Raw genomic sequence first — 16,513 nt, 5'->3', positions numbered from 1 at the left:
TTTGTTATGTAGACTAAATACAAGGGCTGTGACAATACGCCAACTGGTGATACAGTAGGTATTGTCAAGCCTTGCTCATGATCAGATACATATCACGACACTTGCATGTGCTCTTATCTGTGTGTGTACCAAATACCATTAAGGAAACTGTCATTCATTGCTTCAGCCAAATCAAGAAGAGGTTCTTCTATTTTGGGTTAAGGAAGGGCAGAAAATTGAACCCAGGATCAACAACAGATGCTTGTGGCGTTAACTTTTTTAGCTCCACGTCTGTGTACCTCTTTGAAAGACTTTTAGATTGGCAACTTTCATACTTTGTGATAGATTCTGCAAAAGTGGCCACATTGATATGTCATGTTAGAGATAGTGGTAATTGTTTTGGGAGGGCCCAGGATATTGATGAGATTCTCAGCACGAGTGATTGCGTCCGTTTTCCTCTTTTTACCTGTTGTCACATAAGGACTGTCATCACAGCTGGCTGCTGTTCCAGATAACGTTCAATTATGTCATAGGCGCTGTTCCATCATGTTTTCAGTTCTTTAATGAGCTGATGGTCAGGAAGGTGAAAAAGCTTTTGTTTCAGCTCCAACTGGTAATTTGTAGTGGTGTTCTGATGGAAAGGATTGACAACTCTGCTAACCCTCCCAGGTAGACGTTCGACTTCATTTATCTTGAGTGCTGCAAGATTAATGACGCAAAGCATCGAATGTGAGGTGTCATCTCAGCAGGGTCAACAGCCAGGCACATATCTGCTGTCTGGTGTAACAGACTGCTTCAAATCCCAGTCCTTTGTGGGTTGTTTCAACACATCAGCGACATTGGCACCAGTGTGTGCCTCAAAAATCGGGCGTGTTTGAATGACTTTATTTTGAAGTTCCCACTGATAATTAATGAAATGAGCTGTGATGTTGATGTTACTTTGTCAACTCGCGAGGTCCATGCATCAGTGTTCGGTGCATTACATAGGGAAGCTTAGAGAGCAGCCGTACTTCAATTTCTGTTTTATATCCTCATACACAGCAGGAAGAACCTTCTTGCTGAGTGTAGAACGTGATGGCAAGGTATATTTTGGATCCAGAATCTTTGACTTTCAGAGATGGAATAAGGCATCGAGTCTGTTGCTATACACAAAGCAAGACTGCGGATGATTAGTTGAGCTCATGAACTTCCTGGAGCTAGTTTTGTTTGAAAGGCCCTTTGTATGGTGAGCTGACCCGTGAACCTGTTATTACAGATCCATTCCTTCCCAAGATAAAAATAATTGTGGGATCCCACCGGGATGGCAAATCCCAGTGGGATCCCACTGGGATATGGTAATCTCAGTGGGATATATATATATTTATCATTTAAAAGTTATCCCAGTGGGCTATTCCTACAAGAAGCATATATGCATAGATCTATATCTAAAGTATGTAGCAAAGTAAATGTCTGCACAAAATCAAATCATTCGCGTTGCAAATTATGCTTTAAGAGCAGAAAACTTAATTATAATTAAGAGACTCAGGGTTTAAAATAACACAAGTCCGCTAGTCCGAAGACAAGCATAGAATTAATTAGCTCTTTCAACAACGTAGGCAGGTACATCTGCAAAGCCCTAGTCACGTCAAAATAGTTTATAAATGTATGAACCTACCGCTCATATCATTCTTGTACTTAATCTATCACATTTTACAATGTCTGGAATACGTATTCAATTTCAATTTATCATTTTTTATAGATAGATCTAGATTAAAAATATATTCACCATTTCTCGCAATGTTGTAAATAAAATTCTCGGACACATGCACACTTTGACAACATCGAACATGTCAAAGAGGACAAATAAAGACGTTGCAAGCAAATCTTTAAATATATTATACAAAGTAATAAATAAAATCAACAAAAAATGTTGTCAAACTTACATTATTACTATGTTTTCGTGCGATCGCGTGTAATGTTAGTCAAATGACATCTCGGCTTTCGTCGCCTCGATTTCTCTGCTCGGACACAATGTTTGATGCAAAAATATATGCATGAAAAATCTTTGTCACAGCTCGTATACTAGCACGATACAACCTTACGTCTAAACATGAAATTGCTGGAGGAAAGCAACCATTGCAGTAATTTAATTGGCTGCCCTAGGTCACGTGCTCAAATTTGACCAATCACGAACTTTGTAGCAGATGTCGGCAAGAAAGCGTCATTGGAAACCGATTTTTATCCAATCAAATATCATGTTACTGCTACGAAAAGACTCCAGGCGATGTTGACGACTTCCTGTCCATGCACATGGCAGGCAGATTTCGATGAACGGTTATTCACACAAAACTTCGAAAACGGAGGTTACTGAGCGGACAGCCGTTATGATCGGGAAATGGGTCATGACAGATACTATTTATATTTCTTTTTAAAACAAGTTTCTCATTACGTAAATCATTAAATAAATAGATCTAGATCTAGATGTAAAAGTAAATATAATTGAATTTTATGAAATCTTATATTTGCCGATGAAAGTCAAATATGCGCTTACTTTGGCCTCAATCTTGACGTCATGAATGTGTTAGCTTACAATTTTTTTATTTGCAACGAACTTAATTAAGTTGTAAACGCATTATTCAAATAATATGATACACATTATTTTCATAGTAGGATTATACCATATGAATAGTGTATATCATATATGTAGTAGCAAAGATGTTTTACAAGCAGATAATTTCCTTGATAGATGTTGGCTTGCTTCTATTAGTTTGTTTCATGTGCTTTTTATCTTTAAAATATATACTGGTACATAATTAACAAGAGGCACATATGGCCTGTATTGCTCACCTATATATTTACACAATCATGACAAAATATACATTTGCATTGTCCATGTATATATTCAACTGCAAATAATTCGTAATTTTGGCAAATCTGATAGCATGAACGTGTACTTCTCTAGATACAAATGTAGCATATGAATCTGAACCGTTTCCATGTTATGATCCAGGATCTAATTTTCCAGAGGCAAGGCTGGTCCCCGGGGCGAATCCTATTGGCATAGTTGTATTATTCACTTCCTAACAAACAAAAGTATACAATATATCGGTTTATTTTAGGGTGGGCATAAATTCCGTTTGCAAGTTCGTCAAGGTTCTAACTCCTTGGGGAGTGCTGGACAGATGAACAGAAGGGCCAGTCCTGCATGGTAGCATGGATGTATTGTCTAATGAAGATGAGCATGGGTATATAGCATAGGGATTTCGACGATATTTTAAGTAATTTTGACCCAAAGTCCATTCGGGTTGCATCAGACTCAAAGGCATATTTTGGTAACATGAATGTATTTGTGTTATGATGTCAAGTATATGTATATATTGATTCCAAGTTAGAATTAAATTTCTCCCATCGGCCCCACTCCATCTATACAATGACGATTTTAAAATACGGTGAAAATTACTCCATCTGTACGGCAAGACAACTTCTAAAATTTACTTGTAAATCAGCTATTAAGCCCCACCCACTTTGTTTATAAACCACTGAGTTTTCTTGGCCAAATGAGGCAGGGGGTCACACCTTTGCTTAAAAAAAAAGTTTGCTCGGCCATATTTTGGTACTAAACTTAGTACAACTCTAATCAGCCATTCTGGACTAGTCAACCAAATTAATTTTAGATAAGTAAATTAACATCCAATGGGAAATAACTTTTGTCACTATGCTGTAGTAACGGTTAAAGGGAAAAGCTGCGGTACATCACAGGATAATTATAACTTCACATGGCTATTCGGATTGAAACACACATGAAAACAAAGGCAAAGTTTTTATATACAAATTAAGTTGCTTTCAACCAAATATGGTTGATATCGAGAGTGTGTCATAGCTGTGTTATGAATTACCTGTTCATACACTTGCATTGCATCTGAATAAACGTCACAATGTCACCTTCTTTCAAAATGTTCATTTAAGATACATTTTAAAACATTTGTGCTATTATTCTTATTTGTAGCTAAATTCTGGTTATCATTAGTGCAAAAGACATATTTGCTTTTATGACGGACATGATGGACATTCCTTTCAACAACCTGTATACAGCGTTAGAAACTAAGTTTAAGTCCACTAGTCCTAAATATAATGATACATATAGCAAAATCTTTTAATATCTCAAATTTCTTCAAGTCCTTATGATACGTTAACTACTGGGCACTTTGGCAAGCACTTCAGGACTAATGCCAATTTCTAACGCTGGTATAATGTTACAACTATGAGTATTTTGTTCAAAATATAGGGCCTATAGAAATAGAATGATTTGGGGTGAGACTTTGAACTAATGCAACACAAGCAATATATTGCCTTTAACACACATTCCCCTTTCATGTAATGGCTACTTTAGGGACGGTAATAGTAATCATCATGACATAGCAATATCTTCCGCAGATTCTCTGAAGAAGAGGTTCCAACCAAAATGTCTTAGTTGTGCTCAAACTGGTTTGGTGGAATTGCAATGTACATCACATTGTTAATGTCAATTTGAATACATTTCCTGTGGATATGATCAACTGGAAGAAGTATTTCTTCTTTTGAATCTGTCACCAAAATGATGTGTTTGAAGGTCATGCCATGATATTTTTGCAGTCTGTCAGACTCAAGGCTAAAATCTCCATCAGGTCCTACTGTAGAGACATTAAACAGCTTAACAACTGCAAACATTTGTCTTCATTATCTATGAAGTACAGAACTGAACCATAACGGGTTGCAACTTTGTAGGTGAAGGAAATCGTGTACGAATTTCTGATTTTGCAACGCTGGTATTCTGCACTCCATAGATGACCTTTGTCAGTTGCACAGCGGAAGGATTTATGAACCAAGCCATGTAACTGGAATTGCTCTACAGTTGGGTCATCTGCCTTCAGTTGTCTCCACTTTCCCAGTACCTGAGCATCCTGTTTTTTCATCATCATTGGGATGGGATCCACAAATATCTTGACCTCGTGAACCGTCCCAACTATTGCTTGGACAACTTTATATGACAGTATATTTTAGTGGGTGAGTGAGTGAGTTTGATTTTACGTCGCTTTTAGCAATATTCAAGCAATATCACGGCGGGGGACACCTGAAATGGGTTTCACACATTGTACCCATATCGGGAATCGAACCCGGGTCTTCAGCGTAACGAGCGAACGCTTTAACCACTAGGCTTCCCAACCGCCCACGGTATATTTGAAGATACAGGATGATGTAATATGCTACAGCTGACCTTTCCAGTGAGCATGCTCAGCTATGCTGCTTGGTCCTCGGGCTATGAAATCCGGCACTTGAATGTGTAGGAGCCTTCTATCCATCAGTGCAATCTGGAACAACACACTAACCTTGTCAACACAGATGTTGAGGCTTACAAAGTTGTTTTCAAGACAGCAAGGATATTACTTAGAATCAAAACAAGTAGGGGTGAAACGATACAGCAAGGTCACGATACGATATGTATCACTGAAAATGCTAATTTTGCGATATTTGACTGACAAAAATGCTGATGTCATTTAATGAGTAGTAAGTGAATCGAGACAGAAAGTAACATTGTGTATCGTATCGCCACTTGAAAGCACCGGTGTAACGATGTATCGTTTCACCTTTAAGAACAAGGTCATCAAAATTACACAATTTCACAATTTTTTAAATTACACTATGAACTAAGTTTGCCCTTGGAGAAAGACATGAGTGAAAAGAAACATTGTACTTTATCTCCAATATAAAAGGATCTGTTCTTGTGTGTAGGACACAGCCAAATTTTCATCAAAGACTTAACTACTCCAAGGAGCACACAGTGCATCCAGTCGACTGGACAAATCTTGGATAAGTCCACATGCCTTAAGGCAAGAAGGGCAGAGCCACCTTTCATTCCTCTTACCTAAACATAAAAATAAATGAAAATAATTTATTTGCAAGTCTGACATGTACTGTACACAAATAGACCATAATATATATAAAAATCCAAAACTGGTGCCCACAGGATATGTCGCTTGGGTGAGATCATGCAATATATACATTGTAAATATGGCTTCTACATTGTAGATATTGCTGCATTGAAATTGCATCACAATGCTTTGAATACCATTGTGATGTCATTGGTTACCATGATGTCAATCAAATGACATTGCAAATGGTTCTGCTACTGAAGCTGTTAGCTTATACTTTTTACACTTAAGACACTGCTTATTACTGTCAACCAAACTGAAAAAGTTGGAGGAATGATGTAGGATGATAAATAGAATCTCACCCTTGTGTCTTTTGATATCAAATATTTATTTACAAACTACATAAATATGATAAATACTTACAGCTTGTCCACTTTGGACAGCTGTGCGGACATGATTCAGCATGGACTTGTGAGTTCTTTGTGAGCTTTCTCCAACTGGATAATACCTGTGCAGTGTGCAGTGGGCAAGTTGCTCCCTCTGCATGACAAACATTGCATCCATATTTGCCATTAAATTGTTTCATGTTTAAGACCATGGCTCTGGCTGGGAAGTCAACACATACGGCTAGTAGAAGTCCTTTGACGGATTTCTTTCCCAAAAAGGTGTCAATTTCAATTCCTGAACCAAAATTTGGACTTAGTTATGAAATAATATAGTTCATTCTTTCACATTGGACATGATATATACACTGGAAGTTTAAGTGTGTCCAACATTAGGTCATCATAACATTAGGTTAATAATTATATACACACAAAAATGTTTGCATGCTTGTATGATAATGATTTAGTGCACAGTTCAATTCAATTCAATTCAATTCTTTATTGTATGAAAGGCCACAGGCCCATATACAACGGAGTTACATAACATATTTTATAAAATACAAAGTCAAGGTAACAATTCACTTCGTAACAAATAAGCATTGTGTATGTACAAAGCCAGTTGATGTTGTGTTATAAGATCCTTGCAAGAGAGTAATGAAGACAATCTTTTAGCATTAAAATGAGATAGAGACCACTTCGGTAAGTACTTGTCTCTTAGATTTTCGTATATAGGGCAAATAAACATGAAATGGTATTCATCTTCGACAACAATGTCACAAAATGGGCATTATCGTATCGATTTCTCGATAGATGAAAATCTCCCTGTGTTAATTTTTACATCATTCAGGCCAAGTCTAAAACGATTAAGGGTGTTACGAGAATTCCTGTACCATAAAATTGATAAATAAGATTCTGATTCTAGCAATGACTTGGCGATAAGTATCATATCTTGAACTTTCATAATATCTGAATGCCATTTCTGATGAAACATGCCAATGGCACGCATGCGAAAGTACTTAATGAAATCATTTGCATTACCAATTGTCTGGGACAGCCAAATGAAACACAATGCACAGAACATAGCCTTTTGAAAACTATCGAGTGTCTGCATTAGACTTGCCAAATAGGTCAGCATGTTTGGTTTCTCTGATAGGCAGAACAACAGGCATGGCAGTAGGTACCTCCTTGAAAACCTGAAATATTTGTAAATTAAACTTGAAATGGCAATTGCTACATTTAAAAAGCATGAAGTGCATTTATCACAGTCACATACATTAAATAGGCAAGTGATAAAATATTGTTAATATCCTTTCATTTGTACATAATTAAAATACCTGCACCATAAATCACATAAATTTGCCAAACGATATGGCACAAGTAAGAACTGAACTATGGTCTAACAAACATACCTCAAAGCTATTGGAAGTTCATTAATAGCCAGATAGACTGGCCACAAGCTGCCTTTCTTTGATGAGGATTAGACAGCAACCCCATCTATACAGGAAACGGAATTGAATTATGCACATATCATTTTTTTCACAAACAAGTGTTCACTGGCCAAGATTTGAAATTGTTTCAAGTACAAACAGCCATCTCTACTTCCTTTAAATATGTATTGGCTGATGTCACTCATCAAGTTATCAAATCTAGAGCACTAAATAATTCCCTGTTATCTGATTGGTTGTATAATTATATCGGAAACTATGAGCACAATATGGGAATGCACTTCTCAAGAACATTATTGTTTGAAAAGAGTTTACAATTACCAGTATTCAGCAGAAAAGTAAGATGAAATCTGCTGGAAGGCTGAAAGTCTGACTGGTCACATAGTAGCTTCCTGTACTGCAATCCATCACATATATCTGCCAATTGTCCTTCTTTTGATGATTCCCTCTCCTTCGTTACAAATTTGCAGAAGTGCTCATCTGAACAAAGAAAAATAATCCATATATCATAGATATATAATTCATGTACCTGGTACATATCCTTCAAGCTACATAGGAGTACTGTGTTTAAGTATTACACAAGAGACAAAGGAGAACGCTCGACTATTTAAATCCAAATTCTAGAAAATATTGCAAATAACGTATTGACGAAAATATTTCTTTGGAAGCCACAATTCGATTCTAGACCATTTAAAGTAGAGTCATTACTTTATGATAATCTGATTACAATCCTTTGAACACGTCTTTTATCTGTTGTTCAACGTCTAAATTGTGATATTCCAACACAGAAGATTCGTCACAGTGTTGACATCTATTCCGTTCCCCTGATGGAACTTCCACCTGACAGGTCTCACAGTAGAAATGTTTTTTGGGTTCCTTAGATTTCACAGATTTTCTGAGCTGTTCCTTGATCTTGTAAACAGACATTTTCAGTGTACATGTGGCTGGAAAGAGTGACTTGACCAACAAGATCATATCGGAAAAAGCTTCTTTTGATAACGAGTGTTTGATTGCATACAACATCAACATTGTATACAGTGATGTTTTTGAATGGGGACATCCTTAAAAAATTGGACAGTCATCCTTAAATATTTCGTTTGGATACTCTTTATTTGCTTCAAATTCTTCTTCTGAAAATGCGCCATCGTCTGAAGACAATTCTTCGCTGGAACTAGAGGGCAGTGACGAGGTCGATAACGACAGAGAGTCACTTGATACATCACTGGATATGTCACTGTTAGTGTTACCGATAGATACATGTATTGAAGATTCATTTTCATGATCGGTATTGTCACCTATGTCCATGGTGCCTTGCGCAAATTGTGGAACCGCCTCACCGAAGTCGCACAGTTGTCTCATCCGTTTCTGGCCACCTACTTTACCTTGGACGGAACATTTCAATTGAGACTTTGACCTGTAATATTCTTAAGTGTTATCTGTGTGATGAATCAGTTTGTAAGCATCTTCCTGAGGCAAGGGAACTAACTGACTGTAAAAGTCCAGTTTCCACCCTTGCTGAACTAGGTTGGAATTATGGAGCTATAATTTGGCTGGACTAACGAGTCTATGCATAGTCCAATCAAATTCCTGTATATAAATCGAGCGTCGACAGATAAGTTGCAAGTAAGTAGAGAAAATGCAGCATAAACACACACAATTAATTTTTAACAATGTTTATCAAATGACTGCGGTTGGGGGGAAAGTTAACTTTCAAAACATAACCTGAGGGTTCCAGACTTTCCTCCTGCATTAATTTAAACTTATTTAAACTGACCATTGTGATATGACTAAAATACTGTTGAAAGTTCCGTTTAACTCAAGTTCACTGACTCACTCACTCACTGAAACAACTTGGTGTAACATATAGTTCTCATTTTCAGCTTAACAAAATGGATGACAAAATGTCACAACTTTTGTCTTTACGACAACAAGACCAGGAGATGTTGAGGAACATGCAGGCCCAGATTGATAACTTCAAGTCCTGCAGAGCTTGCGTAAAGGGTGTATATCGAGTGAGATTTTAGATTACAGTGATGTTAGAAATATTATTTCATATTCAGGGTTCACTCCAGGAATTTTCTGACATGGGCCCTCTATGTGAAAATTTCAAATAAACCAGAGGTACGCTCATACAGCACAATGTTAAAATGCCCCATTGTATTTGAAAATGCGGGCATTTTCTTCAAATTTTGTGCCTAAAAGCACAAGCCCCATGCATCTGTTCAAGGTCAAATGTGGAGAAAACTTTGATGGTGGTCTTCATCATGCCGATACAGCTATATATAGTTATGTTCAAATACTCCTCTTCTACTCTTTTCTTCCTCCTTAGTATTTGGTCAAAACATGTCATTTCTTCTGTTTTAGAAAATAAATGCTAATAATAGTACAATATATATGTCGGTGTAGCTTGACTTCGTTTCCATGTTTTGTTTCTAAGTATTATGTTGAACTCTTACTCATTTTTCAAAAAGAACCTGATGGCCAATGGCAGTGGAAAGTCTTGTACCATTCAGTCACCACAGGCAAGAAAAAGCCTTTTGCTTGCTTCACCCACATCACTGCCATCTCCGCCACCACCACAACCACAACTATCATCGTCATCATCATGGGTCAGTCAAGGGCAGCCTCAAGTCCTTGAGGATATATCAGACTTGGCAGAAGATATTGTCTCCACAGTTGAGCCAGGTACATATACAAGAACAATACATTGTGTTCTTGATGTATGTTAACAGCGTTAGAAATTGGCACTAGTCCTGTAGTCCTTGCCAAACTGCCCAATAGTTAAGGTATCATAGGGACTAGTAGAAATTTGCCCTTTTTAAGGGCTTTGATAAAAAATAAATTATCATTATAAGGACTTATGACTAAAAATGTCAGTTTCTACCTGATATATATATTTTACTCATCTGTCATGGCTGGTTCATTGCACAAAAGACATTTACACCTAGCTGTTATATACATATGTGCTCTTTCCAGAGAAGAAAATACTGAACTAAAGCACATCTCCAGAAAAAACATTTTGTAAATACAGTTTTATTAGATCAGTTCTCAGGCATTGCACATTTAATATTTATAAATACTGCATTTCTTCCTTCTTTTTCGATTTAATGTGGAAACGTGCTTGAACCATGTTTCCAGCTTCTGAAAATAAAACATTCACCCGAACACCCCTGCATCTCCATGGTTATGCCCAGAAACTAGGTCAATTGTGCATGACAAGCCTGCTTCAACTGACCAGGTCTGTTTCTCAACTGTTTCTGATCTCCACTGTGTGGTGATCTATTTTGACTTTAAGACTGACTTTTTTCGCCAAGATCTGTGTAGAATTACACAGCCTGTAAACATGGGCTAAAAGGACTGTCATGCAAGAATGCTGAAGCACTTATTCTACATCACACCCTCACTCCTTCTGTTGTCACTATCTACTAGTCATTGTAGCCAGTGACCAATTTCAGGAGGTTTCTTCTGCTGAAAATAACAAGAAATTAATCCTTTGGCAATAATATAGTCATATTTTCTTTTCAGTTTCAGATATTCTCCCTCTATCTGAAAGAAACCAAGGTGTGTATCCAGTTCATTGTCCATTTCTCTCTCTATGGATCGGTTACTCATGTTTCTATGGGGTTTTAAACATTCCAGTATTGAGTTTAATTTCCTTTGAAGTGTCAAAGCAGTAATTTGTGCCTTTTTGACTTAAAAATGTTTCAGTTTATCAACATTAATTGAATAATAATAACAGAATAGTACTGACTTGTCAGTACAGAAATATTCCTATAGTATGTGGATTACAGCATTTCTAGGTGATCCCAGGTATGGAATAAAGGCTAGAGCCGAGCGCCTCAGGGCTTGTGAGGAAGCCAGCACCATCCCAGTCAAGCTTGCTTAGAGCCTTCTTGTTGTGTGATATGACATGTTGAAATGTGATATAATATAGGTGTGATATATGGTACGATGGTATGTTATGATATGATAATGGTATATGAAATAATATTATATAGTATGATCTTATAATAATGATACAATATGATATGATGTTATAGAATATGTTGTATGATATAACAAGCTGTGATATGGTAAAATAGAAATTATGAAATTACAGGGTATGGTATTGTCTGTATGTGTGAAATTATGTGACTGTGTTGATATGCGATGTGGAATGACGTGAGGTGATTTGGTGAGATATGACATAAATTGTATAAAATTGTATATTCTTCAAATTGTACTATATGCCTGTGGCCTCTTCAGTACGTGAAATAAAGATTGAGCCTTCTTCCTCTGCTGATAACCAAGGAAGACTACAAGACGCTATCAGTAAAGGGAGAGGCTCGAGGTAAAAGGGCAATGGATGAGAATGTCCGACGAGCTCTGAGGTGTAAGTTGAACACAATATTATACAAACAAACCTGCATGGCAAAATTAAACTATTAAAAAGAAGTCCTCCAAGTGTGTAGACACATTACCAGGTATGTAATGTCATTAACAATATATAAATAATGACTATGTAGTTGCACATTTTCATGGGCTGGAATGTATTGTATTCATGCAGTTCTTGTCATTTCATACATGCGTCCCATTATTTGGGAATACTTTTCCTGTTTGTAATTTTGGTCACATAGCAATGATTTTCTACTTGATAACACTGAATACCTTGTTTATAAGCTTTATTGCGCCTTGTCTAATGAATGAAATTATCCATCTATATATAATTCTGTTTTTCAGCTCACATATTCCAGAAGTTTTCGGTGTCGCCCATGAAGATGGAAGAGACATGGGCAGACATTTGCAAGAAGTTAAATGAAAAAATAAGGGCGGTTAAGAATGGGAAATGTAGATTAGAGTAGAGTGCTGGGAATAAAGTTAATGTTACGGGTGGTTGGGTGGTTAAAAACAAACAGGTAATAAAATGTTAATTAAAGATAAGATTTTTATACAGGACAGTTGCTAAAGTTATTAATTACATTTGTATTTTCTTTTTTTTATTAGTTACTATTCAATGTTTTGTAGGGATACATGGGCGGACATGTGCAAGAAGATTAATGATCAAATAAGGGCGGTTAAGAATGGGAAATGTAGATTAGAGTAGAGTGTTGGGACTAAAGTTAATGTTACGGGTGATTGGGTGGTTAAAAACAACGAGATAATAAAATATTAATTATAAGATTGTTATGCAAGACAGTTTTGAAAGTTATTATTTGCATTAGAATTTTTTTTTATTAGTTATCAATATTTTGGAAAGTCATTGTGTTCATTTTTTAATACAAATCAAATGTGAATAAAATTTGCTTATCTTTGCATTCATTACAAGTCATGTCTTCTATATGTACAATTAATCCATCAAGAATTAATTAGCAGTGAAAATCGAGTTACATGTCACTGATATATGATAAATACCTGGATTCAGTTATACATTTCAGTGGAATGAATATCATATGGATTTACTGACTATATTGGTGCTAAACATCATGGACTCCTGTAAGCATGTCAAGTTTTGATTAAACAAGGTTTGGACTACCTGTGGGATGTGATTCTGACCAAGACCATGCATCCCTGGTGGGATCCAACACAAGTTTCCCACCCACTGGGATCCCAACCAAATTTCCCACTGCAAATCCCACTGAGATCCCACTGCAAGCAAATCCCAGTGGGATCCCACCGGGATCCCAACCAATTTTCCTACTGGGATCCCACAGAAATTTCCTCTAGGGTTATGTATATGTCAAGTATTTCGGTAATGTATACACTTGTATATAGCTGTAGAACATTGAAGACAGGTAATTATCCATTTATGTTACATTTAATGCACTTAATTATAATATAAATGACCATAAAAGTAAAAAATATAATTTTAAAGGTTCAAATATGCGAAGTCACAAGACCGCTACTTCCTCGGCTTATAAATAGATTTTCTAGATCTATCTGACAGCTTGTCAATAATTAATTAGCAGTGTCTTTGAAGACATCTATGCGTATAATAAGATCTTATTGATATTTTTAGGTACATGGTATACAAATGCACATGCATTCATAGTTGTAAAACAATACTTGAGAAAGTAACAAATGTAACACTTTCTTTGTAAACTACAGATTCTGATACTTTTTGGAGTTGAGTCCCGTCCGTGGTTCGAGCCCTTACTGCCAGAGTGAGGCACGTAATCGCCAGCACAAACAGTCAGCGATCTAACCCACTCAGTCTCCGAGGCTTCCACAAAGAGAAAGTCCGAAAACTGGTAGTATAGATCAAGTACTTTGTGTACCCCTCTGACAAGTGTAAATTGGCATGGCTCCCATGGCCGAACGCTATGAACACACAACACCTCACTCTGGCAGTGTGGGTTCGAATCCCGGACGGGACTCAGCCCCAACAATAGTACGAGAAACTGTACTTCAAAAAGAAAGTTTTTATCCCAAATATAACATTTGTTACATTTGACCACTTTCTAAATGGCATTGTGTGTTCTAAATACTTACCAATGTGTTAAAATCCAGGACCCCTGAAGATCCGTTGTCTTCGGCAACCCATGCTTGTCATAAGAGGCGACTTGTGAGGCGAGGTCTTGTTTGATGTATGTCATCTTATCCCAATCAAGGAAGGATTTTTTTCTACATTCAAAGAAGACCCGTGAAGATCCGGGGTAGAATAGGTCTTCAGCAACCCATGCTTGCCGTAAAAGGCGACTATGCTTGTCGTAAAAGGCGACTAACGGGATCGGGTGGTCAGGATCGCTGACTTGGTTGATGCATGTCATTGATCCCAATTGCGAGGATCGATGCTCATGAAATTAATCACTGGATTGTCTGGTCAAGACTCGTTTATTTACAGACCGCCGTCATATAGCTGGAATATTGCTGAGTGCGGCGTTAACGTTAAACAACAAACCAACCAACCAACATTCAAAGAAAATATTTGAGACAAGTAGAATTAATTCCATGTGGATTCTCAAACATGAAAGAATTTGCTGATTTTTTACAATCTCAGAAAAGAACCATTTTTCAACTTTGTACACGACTATCCCACATGACTTCAGGAAAAACTTCATTCTTGATCCATGGGGCTTTTGTAACAAAATACGGTGATCATAGATATAGTTACATATTTATTTTTTTTTCATTTTTTTTTTTTTTTTTTTTTTTTCAAAACTGAGACAAATTTAATAAAATAAATTAATATGGATAAACTGAAAGATGATATCATCTAGACACTCCATGACAGGTGACTGAATAAAACAACTGAACCACATTTGAGCTCACCACATATTTAATAGATAATTTTAAAACTATAATTGTTTCGCATATGCACTAACTGTCGAAAATGTCCAAAATTGAAAGTTTCCAAAAGGTTTGTACGAAAGGTCCACTGTGATAGTTGGTGCCATTTCAAACGTCCACCTAACACACAGTGAAGATATTTTTCAGGAAAGAAAACACAGTAGGCACACATGATCGTGGCTGCCTCAGGGCTTCTTCGTCCACAAGAATAATCTCCATATAGGCAGTGCTGATAGGGGCTGGGACAGGGGTCAGGGGGTAGGGCAGGACAGATAGGGGGTTGATGCGGATCATCCACTCAGTATCAGGGCACTGGGAGGGGAGACAGAAAAGGCAAGTGTTTAGTTGTGATTTGATTTCACCAAGTGACAGTAAACAAAACCCCAAACAAAGTAATGGCAGATATATGTTACATGATTGGCCATGGTAACTATTGCTGCAGAATAATTTGTTCAAGTAGGTTGGTTGGTTGGTTGTTTAACGCCGCACTCAGCAATATTCCAGCTATATGACGGCGGTCTGTAAATAATCGAGTCTGGACCAGACAATCCAGTGATTAATATCATGAGCATCGATCCACGCAATTGGGATCGATGACATGCATCAACCAAGTCAGCGAGCCTGACCACCCGATCCCGTTAGTCGCCTTTTACGACAAGCATAGTCGCCTTTTACGGCAAGCATGAGTTGCTGAAGACCTATTCTACCCCGGATCTTCACGGGTGTGTTCAAGTAGGAGTCCAATACATTTGTTATAAGCTGGATAAAAAGGATGTTATAGATGTCCACGAATGTACATCACAAACAGGTTGTGTCCCTACAAGGGACCTACTGGGTGGGGCGCGGGAAGAACTGTTGGGGAGACTGCCTTGGGACATCCTTTCTTGTAGAGCTTGTCTTGACCTTGGTGGTAAACCCTGGCAGCACTTGCATACATGATGCAGAAATCACCAGATGGGAGAAACACAGAGCGAAATTAGAGCAGAGACGTGAGATTTGCAACTGCAATAAACAACAAAATGGCGTCGTTTTCTATAGTTACATATCGACCCGTGAAGATTCCGGGGTAGAATAGGTCTTCAGCAACCCATGCTTGCCGTAAGAGGCGACTGATGGCATCGGGTGATCAGGCTAGCTGACTTGGTTGATTGATGCACAGGAGTCCGTATCTAAAAATAGACGCCCTCATGCATATTCATGACCTAGCCCTTCGGGCTCGCGTGTGGAGATGGTCATGAATATGCATGAGGGCGTCTATTTTTAGATACGTACTCCTGTGATTGATCCATGTCATCGTATACCGTCGTATCGATGCTTATGATGTCAATCTCTGGCTTATCTGGTCCAGGCTCGATTATTTACAGATCGCCTTCAGATATAGCTGTAATATCGCTGAGTGCGGCGTTAAACAACAACAAATTATCAACATATCTATTTTCAGAGGTTCAAGCAAATTTGTATAACAACGAAAGCGAGTGCAATCTGAAGTTTTACTGAGGAAGCAACATGTGAAATGCTTATCAATAATAGCTATATATTATTTGGGGGTAAG

The 16,513-nt window shown here is 37.5% G+C and overlaps 3 pseudogenes; 1 reads left to right on the top strand and 2 right to left on the bottom strand.

The window, feature by feature from the left end:
• Positions 1–4,425: 4,425 nt before the first annotated feature.
• LOC139455131 (uncharacterized) lies at positions 4,426–4,913 on the bottom strand (annotated as a pseudogene).
• A 288-nt stretch (positions 4,914–5,201) lies between these two features.
• LOC139455130 (uncharacterized) lies at positions 5,202–8,622 on the bottom strand (annotated as a pseudogene).
• A 754-nt stretch (positions 8,623–9,376) lies between these two features.
• LOC139455129 (uncharacterized) lies at positions 9,377–12,536 on the top strand (annotated as a pseudogene).
• The last annotated feature ends 3,977 nt before the right edge of the window (positions 12,537–16,513 follow it).

Source organism: Haliotis cracherodii, unplaced genomic scaffold (assembly GCF_022045235.1).
Source record: "Haliotis cracherodii isolate W230 unplaced genomic scaffold, xgHalCrac1.p SCAF_11, whole genome shotgun sequence".
Lineage (NCBI taxonomy): Eukaryota > Metazoa > Mollusca > Gastropoda > Lepetellida > Haliotidae > Haliotis > Haliotis cracherodii.
This window is presented reverse-complemented; position numbering and strand designations above follow the sequence as displayed.